Source organism: Balaenoptera acutorostrata, chromosome 16 (genome assembly GCF_949987535.1).
Source record: "Balaenoptera acutorostrata chromosome 16, mBalAcu1.1, whole genome shotgun sequence".
Classification (NCBI taxonomy): Eukaryota; Metazoa; Chordata; class Mammalia; order Artiodactyla; family Balaenopteridae; genus Balaenoptera; species Balaenoptera acutorostrata.
Window position 1 is genome coordinate 70,743,216 of NC_080079.1, and position 19,550 is coordinate 70,762,765.

Consider the following 19,550-nt stretch of genomic DNA (forward strand, 5'->3'; position numbering starts at 1 on the left):
TTTCTGGAGGGAGCTGTGGAGAGACACACGGGCAGACAGGTGGCTGCGGCGCGGTTGGGCGCTGGTGGGGTCGGCCAGGGGCAGGTACAAGGCCTCGCGGGCCTCACGATCTTCACCCGGGCCTACAGCGGACTCTGGGTCTGGGCCGGACACCCCAGGAGAGGGTGGGGTGTGGCTGCCTTCCAGGGCCTCCTTCTGGCGGCATGTCCAGCCAGACGGGCGGGCTGGGCCCCCTCCAGCGCACGCTGTGTTGGGAGAGTCTTGAGTAGATGAGGCCTGCAGCCGTGCCCGGTGGGAGCAGAGGAAGCCTCGAGCACCGGCGACTACAAGAAAAGGCAGATCGGGAGGCAAAAAATACTACAGCATCTAGTATTCCCAGGTGGTCTCCCATCCAGGTAGTAAACAGAGCCGACCCTGCGTAGCTTCCAAGACCAGACGAGATGAGTTGGGTTTAGGGTGGTAAGGCCGTAGAAGGCAGGAGGGGCCACGGGGTGCCTCTTGAGGCTCAGCTTCGCTGGTGCTGGGGCTTGCCGACAGCCCGGTAGCCAACCCTCTCCAGCACGGCACAGCCGCCGCCAAGGCAGGTGACAGGAGTCCTCGGGGACCCGGGGTTGGAAGATTCGTGGGTGACCTCGCAGCTCAGGTCAGGCGGGACCCTCCAGGCCCATAGGCGCTTGGCGCTCCGCCCCAGATCCCGCTTGACGCTCACAACGACGTGGCCCCGGGGTCTTAAGGGCCCGTGGCCCGCGGTCCCTTGGGCATTGGCCACCCTGTCTGCCCACACAGTTCTAGGCGAAGCACGGCCGCGGACGGGCCGGCCCTCCTGCCCAACGGCAGTTGGTCTGAAGCCACTGGGAGCCACCATTGAGTCGGCACGACCCCTTAGACCCAACACGGCCACCCTTTCCCCCACGCCAACTGCCGAGCAAAGTTCCCAGCGCCTGGTGACCGGCCGGTCCGGAGAACCGGTCTGGCCCACGACCCCACTGCCGCCCCCTGCCATGGTGAAACGGTGGAGGGTGGGCTTTTTCTGGAGGGAGCTGTGGAGAGACACACGGGCAGACAGGTGGCTGCGGCGCGGTTGGGCGCTGGTGGTGTCGGCCAGGGGCAGGTCCAGGGCCTCGCGGGCCTCACAATTTTCACCCGGGCCTGCGGCGGAGTCTGAGTCCAGGCCGGACACCCCAGGAGAGGGTGGGGTGTGGCTGCCTTCCAGGGCCTCCTTCTGGCGGCATGTCCAGCCAGACGGGCGGGCTGGGCCCCCTCCAGCGCACGCTGTGTTGGGAGAGGCTTGAGTAGATGAGGCCTGCAGCCGTGCCCGGTGGGAGCAGAGGAAGCCTCGAGCACCGGCGACTACAAGAAAAGGCAGATCGGGAGGCAAAAAATACTACAGCATCTAGTATTCCCAGGTGGTCTCCCATCCAGGTAGTAAACATACCCGACCCTGCTTAGCTTGCAAGAGCAGAAGAGGTGAGTTGTGTTTAGGGTGGTATGGCTGTAGAAGGCAGCAGGGGCCATGGGGTGCCTCTTGAGGCTCAGCTTAGCTGGTGCTGGAGAATTACCACCAATCCGGTGACCAGCCCTCTGCACACGGCCCTGCGGCCCACCCAGGCAGGCGACAGCAGGCCTCGGGGTCCGGGGGTGGTGGAGTCTTGGACGACCTCGCAGCTCAGTTCTGGCAGGAACATCCAGGCACATAGGCGCTTGGCGAACCGCCCCAGATCCCGCTCGATGCTCACAAAGACGTGGCTCCGAAGGCTTAAGGGCCCGTGGTCCACGGTCCCTTGGGCATTCCCAACCCTGTCCACCCACGCAGTAGTAGGTGCAGTCCAGCCGCGGATGGGCCGGCCCTCCTGCCTGACGACAGGTAGCCCAAAGCCACTGGGAGCCACCATTGATGCGGCACAGCCCATTGGAACCAGCAAGACCACCCTTGCCCCCACGCCACCCACTGAGCACTGTTCCCAGCACATGGTGGCCGGCCGGCCCGGAGAACCGGACCCAGCCCACGACCATGCTCTCGCACCCGGCCATGGCGAAGCAGCGGAGGGTGGGCTTTTTCCGTAGAGAGCTGTGGAGAGACACCCAGGCAGATAGGTTGCTGCGGCATGGATGGGCACTGGCGGAGGTGGCCAGGTGCAGGACGAGGGCTTCACGTGCCTCACGGCTGTCACCTGGGCCTGCGGTGGAGCATGGGTTCAGGCCGGCCACCCCGGGATCGGCTGGGGTGCGGCTGCCTAACAGGGCCTCCTTCTGGCCGCATGTCCAGCCAGTGCGGCTGGGGGCACCCCTTCCGGTGCACACTGTGTCGGGAGGGGCCTGAGGAGGTGAGGCCTGTGGCGGTGCCCGGCAGGGGAGGAGCCGGCCTCGGATACGGGCGACTAAAGGAGAAGGTGGTGCGGGAGGGAAAAAAGCCTACAGCACCCGGTATTCCCATGTAGTCTCCCATCCAAGTACTAACCAGGCCCGACCCTGCTTAGCTTCCTGGATCAGACGAGATGGGGCGCGTTCAGGGTTGTATGGCTGTAGAAGGCAGCGGGGGCCACGGGGTGACTCTTGAGGCTCAGCTTCGCTGGTGCTGGGGCTTGCTGACAGCCCGGTAGCCAACCCTCTCCAGCACTGCCCAGCCGCCCACCAAGGCAGGCGACAGGAGGCCTCGGGGACCCGGGGTTGGCAGACTCGTGGGTGACCTCGCAGCTCAGGTCAGGCGGGACCCTCCAGGACCATAGGCGCTTGGCCCTCTGCCCCAGATCCCGCTTGACGCTCACAACGACGTGGCCCCAGGGGCTTAAGGGCCCGTGGCCCGCGGTCCGTTGGGCATTGGCCACCCTGTCTGCCCACACAGTTCTAGGCGAAGCCCGGCCGCGGACGGGCCGGCCCTCCTGCCCAACGGCAGTTGGTCTGAAGCCACTGGGAGCCACCTTTGAGTCGGCACGACCCCTTAGACCCAACAAGGCCACCCTTTCCCCCACGCCAACTGCCGAGCAAAGTTCCCTGTGCCTGGTGACCGGCCGGCCCGGAGAACGGGTCCGGCCCACGACCCCACTCCCGCCCCCTGCCATGGTGAAACGGTGGAGGGTGGGCTTTTTCTGGAGGGAGCTGTGGAGAGACACACGGGCAGACAGGTGGCTGCGGCGCGGTTGGGCGCTGGTGGGGTCGGCCAGGGGCAGGTACAGGGTCTCACGGGCCTCACAATTTTCACCCGGGCCTGCGGCGGAGTCTGAGTCCAGGCCGGACACCCCAGGAGAGGGTGGGGTGTGGCTGCCTTCCAGGGCCTCCTTCTGGCGGCATGTCCAGCCAGACGGGCGGGCTGGGCCCCCTCCAGCGCACGCTGTGTTGGGAGAGGCTTGAGTAGATGAGGCCTGCAGCCGTGCCCGGTGGGAGCAGAGGAAGCCTCGAGCACCGGCGACTACAAGAAAAGGCAGATCGGGAGGCAAAAAATACTACAGCATCTAGTATTCCCAGGTGGTCTCCCATCCAGGTAGTAAACAGAGCCGACCCTGCTTAGCTTCCGAGATCAGACGAGTTGAGGTGCGCTTAGGGTGGTATGGCTGTAGAAGGCAGCGGGGGCCACGGGGTGCCTCTTGAGGCTCAGCTTAGCTGGTGCTGGCGAATTACCGCCAGTCCGGCGACCAGCCCTCTGCAGCAAGGCCCTGCGGCCCACCCAGGCTGGCGACAGCACGCCTCAGGGACCGGGGTTGGTGGAGTCTTGGACGACCTCGCAGCTCAGTTCTGGCGGGAACATCCAGGCACATAGGCGCTTGGCGAACCGCCCCAGATCTCGCTCGACGATCACAAAGACGTGGCTCCGAAGGCTTAAGGGCCCGTGGTCCACGGTCCCTTGGGCATTCCCAACCCTGTCCACCCACACAGTAGTAGGTGCAGTCCAGCCGCGGCTGGGCCGGAACTCCTGCCTGAGGGAAGGTAGCCCAAAGCCACTGGGAGCCACCATTGATGTGGCACGGCCCATTGGACCCAGCAAGGCCACCCTTGCCCCCACGCCACCCACTGAGCACTGTTCCCAGCGCATGGTGGCCGGCCGGCTCGGAAAACCGGACCCGGCCCACGACCTCGCTCCCGCACCCAGCCATGGCGAAACAGCGGAGGGTGGGCTTTTTCCGGAGGGAGCTGTGGAGAGACACAGAGGCAGACAGGTGGCTGCGGCGCGGATGGGCGCTGGCGGAGGTGGTCAGGTGCAGGACGAGGGCTTCGCGTGCCTCACGGCTGTCACCCGGGCCTGCGGTGGAGTCTGGGTCTGGGCCAGCCACCCCGAGAGCGGCTGGCGTGTGGCTGCCTAACAGGGCCGACTTCTGGCCGCATGTCCAGCCAGTGCGGCTGGGGGCGCCCATTCCGGCGCACGCTGTGTTGGGAGGGGCCTGAGGAGGTGAGGCCTGCGGCGGTGCCCGGCAGGGGAGGAGCCGGCCTCGGCCACGGGCGACTACAGGAGAAGGTGGTGTGGGAGGGAAAAAAGCCTACAGCACCCGGTATTCCCATGTAGTCTCCCATCCAAGTATTAACCAGGCCTGATCCTGCTTAGCTTGTGAGATCAGATGAGATGGGATGCGCTCAGGGTTGTATGGCCATAGAAGGCAGCGGGGGCCACGTGGTGCCTCATGAGGCTCAGCTTCGTTGGTGCTGGTGACTTATCGCCAGGCCGGTGGCCAGCCCTCTCCTGCACGGCCCTGCTGCCTGCCCAGGCAGGCGACAGGAGGCCTCGGGGACACGGAGGTGGCAGAGTCTTGGGCGACCTTGCAGCCCAGTTCTTGCGGGAACCTCCAGACCCGTAGGCGCTTGAGGCTCCGCCCCAGATCCCACTCGATGCTCACAAGGACGTGGCCTCTGAGGCTGGAGGGCCAGTGGCCTGCTGTCCTTTTGGCATTCCCCACTGTGTCCACCCACGCAGTGCTAGGCGCAGCCCGGCCAAGGCCGGGCCGGCCCTCCTGCCTGACGGCAGTGGGCCCAAAGCCAGTGGGAGCCACCATTGGGCCGCCACGGCCCCTTAGCCCCAGCAAAGCCACCCTTGCACCCACGCCAAAATCCACGCACCATTCCGGGTACTGGAGGTCAGCTGACCTGGAGAACTGGTCACGGCCCACGACCCCACTCCCGCCCCCTGCCATGGTGAAACGGTGGAGGCTGGGCTTTTTCTGGAGGGAGCTGTGGAGAGACACACGGGCAGACAGGTGGCTGCGGCGCGGATGGGCGCTGCTGGGGTCGGCCAGGGGCAGGACCAGGGCCTCGCGGGCCTCACGATCTTCACCCGGGCCTACAGCGGACTCTGGGTCTGGGCCGGCCACCCCGGGAGAGGGTGGGGTGTGGCTGCCTTCCAGGGCCTCCTTCTGGCGGCATGTCCAGCCAGACGGGCGGGCTGGGCCCCCTCCAGCGCACGATGTCTTGGGAGAGGCTTGAGTAGATGAGGCCTGAAGTTGTGCCCGGCAGGAGCAGAGGAAGCCTCGAGCACCGGCGACTACAAGAAAAGGCAGATCGGGAGGCAAAAAATACTACAGCATCTAGTATTCCCAGGTGGTCTCCCATCCAGGTAGTAAACAGAGCCGACCCTGCTTAGCTTCCAAGACCAGACGAGATGAGTTGCGTTTAGGGTGGTAAGGCCGTAGAAGGCAGCAGGGGCCACGGGGTGCCTCTTGAGGCTCAGCTTCGCTGGTGCTGGGGCTTGCCGACAGCCCGGTAGCCAACCCTCTCCAGCACGGCACAGCCGCAGCAAAGGCAGGTGACAGGACTCCTCGGGGACCCGGGGTTGGCAGACTCGTGGGTGACCTCGCTGCTCAGGTCAGGCGGGACCCTCCAGGCCCATAGGCGCTTGGCCCTCCGTCCCAGATCCCGCTTGACGCTCACAACGACGTGGCCCCGGGGTCTTAAAGGCCCGTGGCCTGCGGTCCCTTGGGCATTGGCCACCCTGTCTGCCCACACAGTTCTAGGCGAAGCATGGCCGTGGCCGGGCCGGCCCTCCTGCCCGACGGCAGTTGGTCTGAAGCCACTGGGAGCCACCCTTGAGTCGGCACGACCCCTTAAACCCAACAAGGCCACCCTTTCCCCCACGACAACTGCCGAGCAAAGTTCCCTACGCCTGGTGACCGGCCGGCCCAGAGAACCAGTCTGGCCCACGACCCCACTCCCGCCCCCTGCCATGGTGAAACGGTGGAGGCTGGGCTTTTTCTGGAGGGAGCTGTGGAGAGACACACGGGCAGACAGGTGGCTGCGGCGCGCATGGGCGCTGGTCGGGTCGGCCAGGGGCAGGTCGAGGGGCTCGCGGGCCTCACAATCTACACCCGGGCCTGCGGCGGAGTCTGGGTGCGGGCCGGCCACCCCGGGAGAGGGTGGGGTGTGGCTGCCTTCCAGGGCCTCCTTCTGGCGGCATGTCCAGCCAGACGGGCGGGCTGGGCCCCCTCCAGCGCACGCTGTGTTGGGAGAGGCTTGAGTAGATGAGGCCTGCAGCCGTGCCCGGTGGGAGCAGAGGAAGCCTCGAGCACCGGCGACTACAAGAAAAGGCAGATCGGGAGGCAAAAAATACTACAGCATCTAGTATTCCCAGGTGGTCTCCCATCCAGGTAGTAAACAGAGCCGACCCTGCTTAGCTTCTGAGATCAGACGAGTTGAGGTGCGCTTAGGGTGGTATGGCTGTAGAAGGCAGCGGGGGCCACGGGGTGCCTCTTGAGGCTCAGCTTAGCTGGTGCTGGCGAATTACCGCCAGTCCGGCGACCAGCCCTCTGCAGCAAGGCCCTGCGGCCCACCCAGGCTGGCGACAGCACGCCTCAGGGACCGGGGTTGGTGGAGTCTTGGACGACCTCGCAGCTCAGTTCTGGCGGGAACATCCAGGCACATAGGCGCTTGGCGAACCGCCCCAGATCCCGCTCGATGCTCACAAAGACGTGGCTCCGAAGGCTTAAGGGCCCGTGGTCCACGGTCCCTTGGGCATTCCCAACCCTGTCCACCCACACAGTAGTAGGTGCAGTCCAGCCGCGGCTGGGCCGGAACTCCTGCCTGAGGGAAGGTAGCCCAAAGCCACTGAGAGCCACCATTGATGTGGCACGGCCCATTGGACCCAGCAAGGCCACCCTTGCCCCCACGCCACCCACTGAGCACTGTTCTCAGCGCATGGTGGCCGGCCGGCTCGGAAAACCGGACCCGGCCCACGACCTCGCTCCCGCACCCAGCCATGGCGAAACAGCGGAGGGTGGGCTTTTTCCGGAGGGAGCTGTGGAGAGACACACAGGCAGACAGGTGGCTGCGGCGCGGATGGGCGCTGGCGGAGGTGGTCAGGTGCAGGACGAGGGCTTTGCGTGCCTCACGGCTGTCACCCGGGCCTGCGGTGGAGTCTGGGTCTGGGCCAGCCACCCCGAGAGCAGCTGGCGTGTGGCTGCCTAACAGGGCCGACTTCTGGCCGCATGTCCAGCCAGTGCGGCTGGGGGCGCCCATTCCGGCGCACGCTGTGTTGGGAGGGGCCTGAGGAGGTGAGGCCTGCGGCGGTGCCCGGCAGGGGAGGAGCCGGCCTCGGCCACGGGCGACTAAAGGAGAATGTGGTGTGGGAGGGAAAAAAGCCTACAGCACCCGGTATTCCCATGTAGTCTCCCATCCAAGTATTAACCAGGCCTGATCCTGCTTAGCTTGTGAGATCAGATGAGATGGGATGCGCTCAGGGTTGTATGGCCATAGAAGGCAGCGGGGGCCAAGTGGTGCCTCATGAGGCTCAGCTTCGTTGGTGCTGGTGACTTATCGCCAGGCCGGTGGCCAGCCCTCTCCTGCACGGCCCTGCTGCCTGCCCAGGCAGGCGACAGGAGGCCTCGGGGACACGGAGGTGGCAGAGTCTTGGGCGACCTTGCAGCCCAGTTCTTGCGGGAACCTCCAGACCCGTAGGCGCTTGAGGCTCCGCCCCAGATCCCACTCGATGCTCACAAGGACGTGGCCTCTGAGGCTGGAGGGCCAGTGGCCTGCTGTCCTTTTGGCATTCCCCACTGTGTCCACCCACGCAGTGCTAGGCGCAGCCCGGCCAAGGCCGGGCCGGCCCTCCTGCCTGACGGCAGTGGGCCCAAAGCCAGTGGGAGCCACCATTGGGCCGCCACGGCCCCTTAGCCCCAGCAAAGCCACCCTTGCACCCACGCCAAAATCCACGCACCATTCCGGGTACTGGAGGTCAGCTGACCTGGAGAACTGGTCACGGCCCACGACCCCACTCCCGCCCCCTGCCATGGTGAAACGGTGGAGGCTGGGCTTTTTCTGGAGGGAGCTGTGGAGAGACACACGGGCAGACAGGTGGCTGCGGCGCGGATGGGCGCTGCTGGGGTCGGCCAGGGGCAGGACCAGGGCCTCGCGGGCCTCACGATCTTCACCCGGGCCTACAGCGGACTCTGGGTCTGGGCCGGCCACCCCGGGAGAGGGTGGGGTGTGGCTGCCTTCCAGGGCCTCCTTCTGGCGGCATGTCCAGCCAGACGGGCGGGCTGGGCCCCCTCCAGCGCACGATGTCTTGGGAGAGGCTTGAGTAGATGAGGCCTGAAGTTGTGCCCGGCAGGAGCAGAGGAAGCCTCGAGCACCGGCGACTACAAGAAAAGGCAGATCGGGAGGCAAAAAATACTACAGCATCTAGTATTCCCAGGTGGTCTCCCATCCAGGTAGTAAACAGAGCCGACCCTGCTTAGCTTCCAAGACCAGACGAGATGAGTTGCGTTTAGGGTGGTAAGGCCGTAGAAGGCAGCAGGGGCCACGGGGTGCCTCTTGAGGCTCAGCTTCGCTGGTGCTGGGGCTTGCCGACAGCCCGGTAGCCAACCCTCTCCAGCACGGCACAGCCGCAGCAAAGGCAGGTGACAGGACTCCTCGGGGACCCGGGGTTGGCAGACTCGTGGGTGACCTCGCTGCTCAGGTCAGGCGGGACCCTCCAGGCCCATAGGCGCTTGGCCCTCCGTCCCAGATCCCGCTTGACGCTCACAACGACGTGGCCCCGGGGTCTTAAAGGCCCGTGGCCTGCGGTCCCTTGGGCATTGGCCACCCTGTCTGCCCACACAGTTCTAGGCGAAGCATGGCCGTGGCCGGGCCGGCCCTCCTGCCCGACGGCAGTTGGTCTGAAGCCACTGGGAGCCACCCTTGAGTCGGCACGACCCCTTAAACCCAACAAGGCCACCCTTTCCCCCACGACAACTGCCGAGCAAAGTTCCCTACGCCTGGTGACCGGCCGGCCCAGAGAACCAGTCTGGCCCACGACCCCACTCCCGCCCCCTGCCATGGTGAAACGGTGGAGGCTGGGCTTTTTCTGGAGGGAGCTGTGGAGAGACACACGGGCAGACAGGTGGCTGCGGCGCGCATGGGCGCTGGTCGGGTCGGCCAGGGGCAGGTCGAGGGGCTCGCGGGCCTCACAATCTACACCCGGGCCTGCGGCGGAGTCTGGGTGCGGGCCGGCCACCCCGGGAGAGGGTGGGGTGTGGCTGCCTTCCAGGGCCTCCTTCTGGCGGCATGTCCAGCCAGACGGGCGGGCTGGGCCCCCTCCAGCGCACGCTGTGTTGGGAGAGGCTTGAGTAGATGAGGCCTGCAGCCGTGCCCGGTGGGAGCAGAGGAAGCCTCGAGCACCGGCGACTACAAGAAAAGGCAGATCGGGAGGCAAAAAATACTACAGCATCTAGTATTCCCAGGTGGTCTCCCATCCAGGTAGTAAACAGAGCCGACCCTGCTTAGCTTCTGAGATCAGACGAGTTGAGGTGCGCTTAGGGTGGTATGGCTGTAGAAGGCAGCGGGGGCCACGGGGTGCCTCTTGAGGCTCAGCTTAGCTGGTGCTGGCGAATTACCGCCAGTCCGGCGACCAGCCCTCTGCAGCAAGGCCCTGCGGCCCACCCAGGCTGGCGACAGCACGCCTCAGGGACCGGGGTTGGTGGAGTCTTGGACGACCTCGCAGCTCAGTTCTGGCGGGAACATCCAGGCACATAGGCGCTTGGCGAACCGCCCCAGATCCCGCTCGATGCTCACAAAGACGTGGCTCCGAAGGCTTAAGGGCCCGTGGTCCACGGTCCCTTGGGCATTCCCAACCCTGTCCACCCACACAGTAGTAGGTGCAGTCCAGCCGCGGCTGGGCCGGAACTCCTGCCTGAGGGAAGGTAGCCCAAAGCCACTGAGAGCCACCATTGATGTGGCACGGCCCATTGGACCCAGCAAGGCCACCCTTGCCCCCACGCCACCCACTGAGCACTGTTCTCAGCGCATGGTGGCCGGCCGGCTCGGAAAACCGGACCCGGCCCACGACCTCGCTCCCGCACCCAGCCATGGCGAAACAGCGGAGGGTGGGCTTTTTCCGGAGGGAGCTGTGGAGAGACACACAGGCAGACAGGTGGCTGCGGCGCGGATGGGCGCTGGCGGAGGTGGTCAGGTGCAGGACGAGGGCTTTGCGTGCCTCACGGCTGTCACCCGGGCCTGCGGTGGAGTCTGGGTCTGGGCCAGCCACCCCGAGAGCAGCTGGCGTGTGGCTGCCTAACAGGGCCGACTTCTGGCCGCATGTCCAGCCAGTGCGGCTGGGGGCGCCCATTCCGGCGCACGCTGTGTTGGGAGGGGCCTGAGGAGGTGAGGCCTGCGGCGGTGCCCGGCAGGGGAGGAGCCGGCCTCGGCCACGGGCGACTAAAGGAGAATGTGGTGTGGGAGGGAAAAAAGCCTACAGCACCCGGTATTCCCATGTAGTCTCCCATCCAAGTATTAACCAGGCCTGATCCTGCTTAGCTTGTGAGATCAGATGAGATGGGATGCGCTCAGGGTTGTATGGCCATAGAAGGCAGCGGGGGCCAAGTGGTGCCTCATGAGGCTCAGCTTCGTTGGTGCTGGTGACTTATCGCCAGGCCGGTGGCCAGCCCTCTCCTGCACGGCCCTGCTGCCTGCCCAGGCAGGCGACAGGAGGCCTCGGGGACACGGAGGTGGCAGAGTCTTGGGCGACCTTGCAGCCCAGTTCTTGCGGGAACCTCCAGACCCGTAGGCGCTTGAGGCTCCGCCCCAGATCCCACTCGATGCTCACAAGGACGTGGCCTCTGAGGCTGGAGGGCCAGTGGCCTGCTGTCCTTTTGGCATTCCCCACTGTGTCCACCCACGCAGTGCTAGGCGCAGCCCGGCCAAGGCCGGGCCGGCCCTCCTGCCTGACGGCAGTGGGCCCAAAGCCAGTGGGAGCCACCATTGGGCCGCCACGGCCCCTTAGCCCCAGCAAAGCCACCCTTGCACCCACGCCAAAATCCACGCACCATTCCGGGTACTGGAGGTCAGCTGACCTGGAGAACTGGTCACGGCCCACGACCCCACTCCCGCCCCCTGCCATGGTGATACGGTGGAGGCTGGGCTTTTTCTGGAGGGAGCTGTGGAGAGACACACGGGCAGACAGGTGGCTGCGGCGCGGATGGGCGCTGCTGGGGTCGGCCAGGGGCAGGACCAGGGCCTCGCGGGCCTCACGATCTTCACCCGGGCCTACAGCGGACTCTGGGTCTGGGCCGGCCACCCCGGGAGAGGGTGGGGTGTGGCTGCCTTCCAGGGCCTCCTTCTGGCGGCATGTCCAGCCAGACGGGCGGGCTGGGCCCCCTCCAGCGCACGATGTGTTGGGAGAGGCTTGAGTAGATGAGGCCTGAAGTTGTGCCCGGCAGGAGCAGAGGAAGCCTCGAGCACCGGCGACTACAAGAAAAGGCAGATCGGGAGGCAAAAAATACTACAGCATCTAGTATTCCCAGGTGGTCTCCCATCCAGGTAGTAAACAGAGCCGACCCTGCTTAGCTTCCAAGACCAGACGAGATGAGTTGCGTTTAGGGTGGTAAGGCCGTAGAAGGCAGCAGGGGCCACGGGGTGCCTCTTGAGGCTCAGCTTCGCTGGTGCTGGGGCTTGCCGACAGCCCGGTAGCCAACCCTCTCCAGCACGGCACAGCCGCCGCCAAGGCAGGTGACAGGACTCCTCGGGGACCCGGGGTTGGCAGACTCGTGGGTGACCTCGCTGCTCAGGTCAGGCGGGACCCTCCAGGCACATAGGCGCTTGGCCCTCCGCCCCAGATCCCGCTTGACGCTCACAACGACGTGGCCCCGGGGACTTAAGGGCCCGTGGCCCGCGGTCCCTTGGGCATTGGCCACCCTGTCTGCCCACACAGTTCTAGGCGAAGCACGGCCGTGGCCGGGTCAGCCCTCCTGCCCGACGGCAGTTGGTCTGAAGCCACTGGGAGCCACCCTTGAGTCGGCACGACCCCTTAGACCCAACAAGGCCACCCTTTCCCCCACGACAACTGCCAAGCAAAGTTCCCTGCGCCTGGTGACCGGCCGGCCCAGAGAACCAGTCTGGCCCACGACCCCACTCCCGCCACCTGCCATGGTGAAACGGTGGAGGCTGGGCTTTTTCTGGAGGGAGCTGTGGAGACACACATGGGCAGACAGGTGGCTGAGGCGCGCATGGGCGCTGGTCGGGTCGGCCAGGGGCAGGTCGAGGGGCTCGCGGGCCTCACAATCTACACCGGGGCCTGCGGCGGAGTCTGGGTGCGGGCCGGCCACCCCGGGAGAGGGTGGGGTGTGGCTGCCTTCCAGCGCCTCCTTCTGGCGGCATGTCCAGCCAGACGGGCGGGCTGGGCCCCCTCCAGCGCACGCTGTGTTGGGATAGGCTTGAGTAGATGAGGCCTACAGGCATGCCCGGTGGGAGCAGAGGAAGCCTCGAGCACCGGCGACTACAAGAAAAGGCAGATCGGGAGGCAAAAAATACTACAGCATCTAGTATTCCCAGGTGGTCTCCCATCCAGGTAGTAAACATACCCGACCCTGCTTAGCTTGCAAGAGCAGAAGAGATGAGTTGTGTTTAGGGTGGTATGGCTGTAGAAGGCAGCAGGGGCCATGGGGTGCCTCTTGAGGCTCAGCTTAGCTGGTGCTGGAGAATTACCACCAATCCGGTGACCAGCCCTCTGCACACGGCCCTGCGGCCCACCCAGGCAGGCGACAGCAGGCCTCGGGGTCCGGGGGTGGTGGAGTCTTGGACGACCTCGCAGCTCAGTTCTGGCAGGAACATCCAGGCACATAGGCGCTTGGCGAACCGCCCCAGATCCCGCTCGATGCTCACAAAGACGTGGCTCCGAAGGCTTAAGGGCCCGTGGTCCACGGTCCCTTGGGCATTCCCAACCCTGTCCACCCACGCAGTAGTAGGTGCAGTCCAGCCGCGGATGGGCCGGCCCTCCTGCCTGACGACAGGTAGCCCAAAGCCACTGGGAGCCACCATTGATGCGGCACAGCCCATTGGAACCAGCAAGACCACCCTTGCCCCCACGCCACCCACTGAGCACTGTTCCCAGCGCATGGTGGCCGGCCGGCCCGGAGAACCGGACCCAGCCCACGACCATGCTCTCGCACCCGGCCATGGCGAAGCAGCGGAGGGTGGGCTTTTTCCGGAGAGAGCTGTGGAGAGACACCCAGGCAGATAGGTTGCTGCGGCATGGATGGGCGCTGGCGGAGGTGGCCAGGTGCAGGACGAGGGCTTCGCGTGCCTCACGGCTGTCACCTGGGCCTGCGGTGGAGCATGGGTTCAGGCCGGCCACCCCGGGATCGGCTGGGGTGCGGCTGCCTAACAGGGCCTCCTTCTGGCCGCATGTCCAGCCAGTGCGGCTGGGGGCACCCCTTCCGGTGCACACTGTGTCGGGAGGGGCCTGAGGAGGTGAGGCCTGCGGCGGTGCCCGGCAGGGGAGGAGCCGGCCTCGGATACGGGCGACTAAAGGAGAAGGTGGTGCGGGAGGGAAAAAAGCCTACAGCACCCGGTATTCCCATGTAGTCTCCCATCCAAGTACTAACCAGGCCCGACCCTGCTTAGCTTCCTGGATCAGACGAGATGGGGCGCGTTCAGGGTTGTATGGCTGTAGAAGGCAGCTGGGGCCACGGGGTGACTCTTGAGGCTCAGCTTCGCTGGTGCTGGGGCTTGCCGACAGCCCGGTAGCCAACCCTCTCCAGCACTGCCCAGCCGCCCACCAAGGCAGGCGACAGGAGGCCTCGGGGACCCGGGGTTGGCAGACTCGTGGGTGACCTCGCAGCTCAGGTCAGGCGGGACCCTCCAGGACCATAGGCGCTTGGCCCTCTGCCCCAGATCCCGCTTGACGCTCACAACGACGTGGCCCCAGGGGCTTAAGGGCCCGTGGCCCGCGGTCCCTTGGGCATTGGCCACCCTGTCTGCCCACACAGTTCTAGGCGAAGCCCGGCCGCGGACGGGCCGGCCCTCCTGCCCAACGGCAGTTGGTCTGAAGCCACTGGGAGCCACCTTTGAGTCGGCACGACCCCTTAGACCCAACAAGGCCACCCTTTCCCCCACGCCAACTGCCGAGCAAAGTTCCCTGTGCCTGGTGACCGGCCGGCCCGGAGAACGGGTCCGGCCCACGACCCCACTCCCGCCCCCTGCCATGGTGAAACGGTGGAGGGTGGGCTTTTTCTGGAGGGAGCTGTGGAGAGACACACGGGCAGACAGGTGGCTGCGGCGCGGTTGGGCGCTGGTGGGGTCGGCCAGGGGCAGGTACAAGGTCTCACGGGCCTCACAATTTTCACCCGGGCCTGCGGCGGAGTCTGAGTCCAGGCCGGACACCCCAGGAGAGGGTGGGGTGTGGCTGCCTTCCAGGGCCTCCTTCTGGCGGCATGTCCAGCCAGACGGGCGGGCTGGGCCCCCTCCAGCGCACGCTGTGTTGGGAGAGGCTTGAGTAGATGAGGCCTGCAGCCGTGCCCGGTGGGAGCAGAGGAAGCCTCGAGCACCGGCGACTACAAGAAAAGGCAGATCGGGAGGCAAAAAATACTACAGCATCTAGTATTCCCAGGTGGTCTCCCATCCAGGTAGTAAACAGAGCCGACCCTGCTTAGCTTCCGAGATCAGACGAGTTGAGGTGCGCTTAGGGTGGTATGGCTGTAGAAGGCAGCGGGGGCCACGGGGTGCCTCTTGAGGCTCAGCTTAGCTGGTGCTGGCGAATTACCGCCAGTCCGGTGACCAGCCCTCTGCAGCAAGGCCCTGCGGCCCACCCAGGCTGGCGACAGCACGCCTCAGGGACCGGGGTTGGTGGAGTCTTGGACGACCTCGCAGCTCAGTTCTGGCGGGAACATCCAGGCACATAGGCGCTTGGCGAACCGCCCCAGATCCCGCTCGACGCTCACAAAGACGTGGCTCCGAAGGCTTAAGGGCCCGTGGTCCACGGTCCCTTGGGCATTCCCAACCCTGTCCACCCACACAGTAGTAGGTGCAGTCCAGCCGCGGCTGGGCCGGAACTCCTGCCTGAGGGAAGGTAGCCCAAAGCCACTGGGAGCCACCATTGATGTGGCACGGCCCATTGGACCCAGCAAGGCCACCCTTGCCCCCACGCCACCCACTGAGCACTGTTCCCAGCGCATGGTGGCCGGCCGGCTCGGAAAACCGGACCCGGCCCACGACCTCGCTCCCGCACCCAGCCATGGCGAAACAGCGGAGGGTGGGCTTTTTCCGGAGGGAGCTGTGGAGAGACACATAGGCAGACAGGTGGCTGCGGCGCGGATGGGCGCTGGCGGAGGTGGTCAGGTGCAGGACGAGGGCTTCGCGTGCCTCACGGCTGTCACCCGGGCCTGCGGTGGAGTCTGGGTCTGGGCCAGCCACCCCGAGAGCGGCTGGCGTGTGGCTGCCTAACAGGGCCGACTTCTGGCCGCATGTCCAGCCAGTGCGGCTGGGAGCGCCCATTCCGGCGCACGCTGTGTTGGGAGGGGCCTGAGGAGGTGAGGCCTGCGGCGGTGCCCGGCAGGGGAGGAGCCGGCCTCGGCCACGGGCGACTACAGGAGAAGGTGGTGTGGGAGGGAAAAAAGCCTACAGCACCCGGTATTCCCATGTAGTCTCCCATCCAAGTATTAACCAGGCCTGATCCTGCTTAGCTTGTGAGATCAGATGAGATGGGATGCGCTCAGGGTTGTATGGCCATAGAAGGCAGCGGGGGCCACGTGGTGCCTCATGAGGCTCAGCTTCGTTGGTGCTGGTGACTTATCGCCAGGCCGGTGGCCAGCCCTCTCCTGCACGGCCCTGCTGCCTGCCCAGGCAGGCGACAGGAGGCCTCGGGGACACGGAGGTGGCAGAGTCTTGGGCGACCTTGCAGCCCAGTTCTTGCGGGAACCTCCAGACCCGTAGGCGCTTGAGGCTCCGCCCCAGATCCCACTCGATGCTCACAAGGACGTGGCCTCTGAGGCTGGAGGGCCAGTGGCCTGCTGTCCTTTTGGCATTCCCCACTGTGTCCACCCACGCAGTGCTAGGCGCAGCCCGGCCAAGGCCGGGCCGGCCCTCCTGCCTGACGGCAGTGGGCCCAAAGCCAGTGGGAGCCACCATTGGGCCGCCACGGCCCCTTAGCCCCAGCAAAGCCACCCTTGCACCCACGCCAAAATCCACGCACCATTCCGGGTACTGGAGGTCAGCTGACCTGGAGAACTGGTCACGGCCCACGACCCCACTCCCGCCCCCTGCCATGGTGAAACGGTGGAGGCTGGGCTTTTTCTGGAGGGAGCTGTGGAGAGACACACGGGCAGACAGGTGGCTGCGGCGCGGATGGGCGCTGCTGGGGTCGGCCAGGGGCAGGACCAGGGCCTCGCGGGCCTCACGATCTTCACCCGGGCCTACAGCGGACTCTGGGTCTGGGCCGGCCACCCCGGGAGAGGGTGGGGTGTGGCTGCCTTCCAGGGCCTCCTTCTGGCGGCATGTCCAGCCAGACGGGCGGGCTGGGCCCCCTCCAGCGCACGATGTGTTGGGAGAGGCTTGAGTAGATGAGGCCTGAAGTTGTGCCCGGCAGGAGCAGAGGAAGCCTCGAGCACCGGCGACTACAAGAAAAGGCAGATCAGGAGGCAAAAAATACTACAGCATCTAGTATTCCCAGGTGGTCTCCCATCCAGGTAGTAAACAGAGCCGACCCTGCTTAGCTTCCAAGACCAGACGAGATGAGTTGCGTTTAGGGTGGTAAGGCCGTAGAAGGCAGCAGGGGCCACGGGGTGCCTCTTGAGGCTCAGCTTCGCTGGTGCTGGGGCTTGCCGACAGCCCGGTAGCCAACCCTCTCCAGCACGGCACAGCCGCCGCCAAGGCAGGTGACAGGACTCCTCGGGGACCCGGGGTTGGCAGACTCGTGGGTGACCTCGCTGCTCAGGTCAGGCGGGACCCTCCAGGCCCATAGGCGCTTGGCCCTCCGTCCCAGATCCCGCTTGACGCTCACAACGACGTGGCCCCGGGGTCTTAAAGGCCCGTGGCCCGCGGTCCCTTGGGCATTGGCCACCCTGTCTGCCCACACAGTTCTAGGCGAAGCATGGCCGTGGCCGGGCCGGCCCTCCTGCCCGACGGCAGTTGGTCTGAAGCCACTGGGAGCCACCCTTGAGTCGGCACGACCCCTTAGACCCAACAAGGCCACCCTTTCCCCCACGACAACTGCCGAGCAAAGTTCCCTGCGCCTGGTGACCGGCCGGCCCAGAGAACCAGTCTGGCCCACGACCCCACTCCCGCCCCCTGCCATGGTGAAACGGTGGAGGCTGGGCTTTTTCTGGAGGGAGCTGTGGAGAGACACACGGGCAGATAGGTGGCTGCGGCGCGCATGGGCGCTGGTCGGGTCGGCCAGGGGCAGGTCGAGGGGCTCGCGGGCCTCACAATCTACACCCGGGCCTGCGGCGGAGTCTGGGTGTGGGCCGGCCACCCCGGGAGAGGGTGGGGTGTGGCTGCCTTCCAGGGCCTCCTTCTGGCGGCATGTCCAGCCAGACGGGCGGGCTGGGCCCCCTCCAGCGCACGCTGTGTTGGGAGAGGCTTGAGTAGATGAGGCCTGCAGCCGTGCCCGGTGGGAGCAGAGGAAGCCTCGAGCACCGGCGACTACAAGAAAAGGCAGATCGGGAGGCAAAAAATACTACAGCATCTAGTATTCCCAGGTGGTCTCCCATCCAGGTAGTAAACAGAGCCGACCCTGCTTAGCTTCCGAGATCAGACGAGTTGAGGTACGCTTAGGGTGGTATGGCTGTAGAAGGCAGCGGGGGCCACGGGGTGCCTCTTGAGGCTCAGCTTAGCTGGTGCTGGCGAATTACCGCCAGTCCGGCGACCAGCCCTCTGCAGCAAGGCCCTGCGGCCCACCCAGGCTGGCGACAGCACGCCTCAGGGACCGGGGTTGGTGGAGTCTTGGACGACCTCGCAGCTCAGTTCTGGCGGGAACATCCAGGCACATAGGCGCTTGGCGAACCGCCCCAGATCCCGCTCGACGCTCACAAAGACGTGGCTCCGAAGGCTTAAGGGCCCGTGGTCCACGGTCCCTTGGGCATTCCCAACCCTGTCCACCCACACAGTAGTAGGTGCAGTCCAGCCGCGGCTGGGCCGGAACTCCTGCCTGAGGGAAGGTAGCCCAAAGCCACTGGGAGCCACCATTTATGTGGCACGGCCAATTGGACCCAGCAAGGCCACCCTTGCCCCCACGCCACCCACTGAGCACTGTTCCCAGCGCATGGTGGCCGGCCGGCTCGGAAAACCGGACCCGGCCCACGACCTCGCTCCCGCACCCAGCCATGGCGAAACAGCGGAGGGTGGGCTTTTTCCGGAGGGAGCTGTGGAGAGACACACAGGCAGACAGGTGGCTGCGGCGCGGATGGGCGCTGGCGGAGGTGGTCAGGTGCAGGACGAGGGCTTCGCGTGCCTCACGGCTGTCACCCGGGCCTGCGGTGGAGTCTGGGTCTGGGCCAGCCACCCCGAGAGTGGCTGGCGTGTGGCTGCCTAACAGGGCCGACTTCTGGCCGCATGTCCAGCCAGTGCGGCTGGGGGCGCCCATTCCGGCGCACGCTGTGTTGGGAGGGGCCTGAGGAGGTGAGGCCTGCGGCGGTGCCCGGCAGGGGAGGAGCCGGCCTCGGCCACGGGCGACTACAGGAGAAGGTGGTGTGGGAGGGAAAAAAGCCTACAGCACCCGGTATTCCCATGTAGTCTCCCATCCAAGTATTAACCAGGCCTGATCCTGCTTAGCTTGTGAGATCAGATGAGATGGGATGCGCTCAGGGTTGTATGGCCATAGAAGGCAGCGGGGCCCACGTGGTGCCTCATGAGGCTCAGCTTCGTTGGTGCTGGTGACTTATCGCCAGGCCGGTGGCCAGCCCTCTCCTGCACGGCCCTGCTGCCTGCCCAGGCAGGCGACAGGAGGCCTCGGGGACACGGAGGTGGCAGAGTCTTGGGCGACCTTGCAGCCCAGTTCTTGCGGGAACCTCCAGACCCGTAGGCGCTTGAGGCTCCGCCCCAGATCCCACTCGATGCTCACAAGGACGTGGCCTCTGAGGCTGGAGGGCCAGTGGCCTGCTGTCCTTTTGGCATTCCCCACTGTGTCCACCCACGCAGTGCTAGGCGCAGCCCGGCCAAGGCCGGGCCGGCCCTCCTGCCTGACGGCAGTGGGCCCAAAGCCAGTGGGAGCCACCATTGGGCCGCCACGGCCCCTTAGCCCCAGCAAAGCCACCCTTGCACCCACGCCAAAATCCACGCACCATTCCGGGTACTGGAGGTCAGCTGACCTGGAGAACTGGTCACGGCCCACGACCCCACTCCCGCCCCCTGCCATGGTGAAACGGTGGAGGCTGGGCTTTTTCTGGAGGGAG

The 19,550-nt window shown here is 65.9% G+C and overlaps 16 pseudogenes; all 16 read right to left on the minus strand.

Moving 5' to 3' along the window:
- Nucleotides 1–2,409: 2,409 nt before the first annotated feature.
- LOC130705443 (5S ribosomal RNA) lies at nucleotides 2,410–2,528 on the minus strand (annotated as a pseudogene).
- Nucleotides 2,529–3,437: 909 nt separating this feature from the next.
- Nucleotides 3,438–3,556, minus strand: LOC130705153 (5S ribosomal RNA; annotated as a pseudogene).
- Nucleotides 3,557–4,466: 910 nt separating this feature from the next.
- On the minus strand, nucleotides 4,467–4,585 carry LOC130705406 (5S ribosomal RNA; annotated as a pseudogene).
- A 910-nt stretch (nucleotides 4,586–5,495) lies between these two features.
- LOC130705288 (5S ribosomal RNA) lies at nucleotides 5,496–5,614 on the minus strand (annotated as a pseudogene).
- A 908-nt stretch (nucleotides 5,615–6,522) lies between these two features.
- LOC130705102 (5S ribosomal RNA) lies at nucleotides 6,523–6,641 on the minus strand (annotated as a pseudogene).
- A 910-nt stretch (nucleotides 6,642–7,551) lies between these two features.
- LOC130705407 (5S ribosomal RNA) lies at nucleotides 7,552–7,670 on the minus strand (annotated as a pseudogene).
- Nucleotides 7,671–8,580: 910 nt separating this feature from the next.
- Nucleotides 8,581–8,699, minus strand: LOC130705289 (5S ribosomal RNA; annotated as a pseudogene).
- A 908-nt stretch (nucleotides 8,700–9,607) lies between these two features.
- On the minus strand, nucleotides 9,608–9,726 carry LOC130705103 (5S ribosomal RNA; annotated as a pseudogene).
- Nucleotides 9,727–10,636: 910 nt separating this feature from the next.
- Nucleotides 10,637–10,755, minus strand: LOC130705408 (5S ribosomal RNA; annotated as a pseudogene).
- Nucleotides 10,756–11,665: 910 nt separating this feature from the next.
- Nucleotides 11,666–11,784, minus strand: LOC130705290 (5S ribosomal RNA; annotated as a pseudogene).
- Nucleotides 11,785–13,720: 1,936 nt separating this feature from the next.
- Nucleotides 13,721–13,839, minus strand: LOC130705454 (5S ribosomal RNA; annotated as a pseudogene).
- Nucleotides 13,840–14,748: 909 nt separating this feature from the next.
- LOC130705154 (5S ribosomal RNA) lies at nucleotides 14,749–14,867 on the minus strand (annotated as a pseudogene).
- A 910-nt stretch (nucleotides 14,868–15,777) lies between these two features.
- Nucleotides 15,778–15,896, minus strand: LOC130705410 (5S ribosomal RNA; annotated as a pseudogene).
- A 910-nt stretch (nucleotides 15,897–16,806) lies between these two features.
- On the minus strand, nucleotides 16,807–16,925 carry LOC130705291 (5S ribosomal RNA; annotated as a pseudogene).
- A 908-nt stretch (nucleotides 16,926–17,833) lies between these two features.
- On the minus strand, nucleotides 17,834–17,952 carry LOC130705249 (5S ribosomal RNA; annotated as a pseudogene).
- Nucleotides 17,953–18,862: 910 nt separating this feature from the next.
- LOC130705411 (5S ribosomal RNA) lies at nucleotides 18,863–18,981 on the minus strand (annotated as a pseudogene).
- Between the last annotated feature and the right edge of the window lie 569 nt (nucleotides 18,982–19,550).